This window comes from Elaeis guineensis, chromosome 2 (genome assembly GCF_000442705.2).
Source record: "Elaeis guineensis isolate ETL-2024a chromosome 2, EG11, whole genome shotgun sequence".
Lineage (NCBI taxonomy): Eukaryota > Viridiplantae > Streptophyta > Magnoliopsida > Arecales > Arecaceae > Elaeis > Elaeis guineensis.
The window spans coordinates 87,275,966-87,277,842 of record NC_025994.2 but is presented as its reverse complement, the minus strand read 5'-3'; positions in this window follow the sequence as shown (position 1 = coordinate 87,277,842).

Below are 1,877 nucleotides of genomic sequence, written 5' to 3'. Positions count from 1 at the left end.
GATGAACAGAGGAAGCAGTGGTTGGTTTTTGCACCGTACGAGAACCAGAGGAGAGAGAGAGGTGTGAGGCTGCTGTGAGAGAAGGAGCAGGAGGCTCCTGGACAGCGGTCGCCAGGCACTTCAGGAGTTCAGGGGGTCTTCCAAGAGAAAGAGAGCTTTTGTGAGGGGAACTTCTAGTGAGAAAGAATTGAGTGTACAAGGGTTGAGGGTGAGGTCTCCTCTTGTAAAATTTCTTTTTCATAGTGAAGTTTGCATATCCCGTGGAGGCGAGCCCTTTTGTGGCTGATCCACGTATTTTGATTATTTTTTTCTTTTATTTTGTTTCTTCTTTCTTTCTGCTGCATCGCGTGGTACTGAAAGGATCTTGGGAGGTGGTGTCCTGGCCAGACATCCACCCAACATGCCCAACTTGTAATGATGATATTACATCAGACCGTATTCGTGGAAGATTTGTTTCACCGGCCATCGATATTTCTTGCCAGATGATCATAGATGGAGGAGAAGTCTTAAGTTCGACGGCAAGCATGAACGATATGCGCAGCTAAAGTTCTGGTCTACGGACAACATTTTAAATCAGTTACCCAACCCACAAGATGTCATATTTGGTAAGGGTCTGGCCAGCCAAGTAGGAGTGCGAACATGTATCGAAAATTAGAGAAAAAAGAGCAAGTTGTTTGATCTTCCATATTGGAAAATACTTCTTCTTCGACACAATCTTGACGTCATGCACATTGAAAAAAATATATTTGATAATGTATTTTATATCATTCTCAATATCAAAGGAAGAACGAAGGATACTGTGAAGGCTCGTCTTAACTTGGAGGATATGCGGATTAGAAAGGAATTACATTTGATTCGACATGGGGATAGGCTGGTAAAGCCATTGGCATGTTATGTACTGAACCGAAGAGATAGAAATCAATTTCTCTCATATTTGAGATCAATGAGGTTTCCTGATGGATATGTCTCAAACTTGAAACGGTGCATCAAGCTGAAAGATGGAAAGATCGTCAGGATGAAAAGTCATGATTGTCATGTGCTTCTACAACATGTTCTCCCAGTTGGTTTGCGCGGATTGTTGTCGGATAATGTGTGTGATGCGTTACTTGATCTGAAAACTTATTTTTTGGACTTATGTGCGAAGACATTGAGACGAAGCTAGATCGACATATTGGAGAAGAAGATTATCATTACTCTCTGTAAGCTTGAGATGATATTTCCTCCCGCATTCTTTGATATCATAGTGCATCTTTCTGTTCATCTTCCACATGAGGCTAGATTGGTTGGGCCAGTACATACAAGATGGATGTAGCCAATTGAAAGATAATTGCATGATATTGTAATATTTATTATTTATTATTATATTCTTATTATATATATATATATCAATTGATAATTTATTGAATAGGGAGATGCGAGACTAGTGTGGTATATTGATCCTTATATTTTTGCAAAGCAAGCGAGACTAGTGTGGTATATTGATGATAACAAAATGAAATAGCATTGGCGAGTTACAATAAGGGCTCAGCATAGACATTTATTTGATCCCGCACTTTTCACATGTCCGAACGATGAAGATCTAGAGAATGAAGTCCGTGCAACTATTGAAAACGAAGCATATCAAATGCAAGCACCAGATAACATATTAGTACCAGATGACACGGTTGACATAGGATAATTGCAAAGAGACGACTGCGAACCTGAGGATGTTCCTATTGTTGGATCGTCGATAAGGGCACGGGCACAAGCACAATCCAATAATAATTTAGGATTACAATCACATGTGGATGATGACTTCATTAACGATGATGATGATAGTACTTCAGGGTCGAAGTCTTCTATGAGTTCCGTCGAAGACGACTATATGAACACGAGTT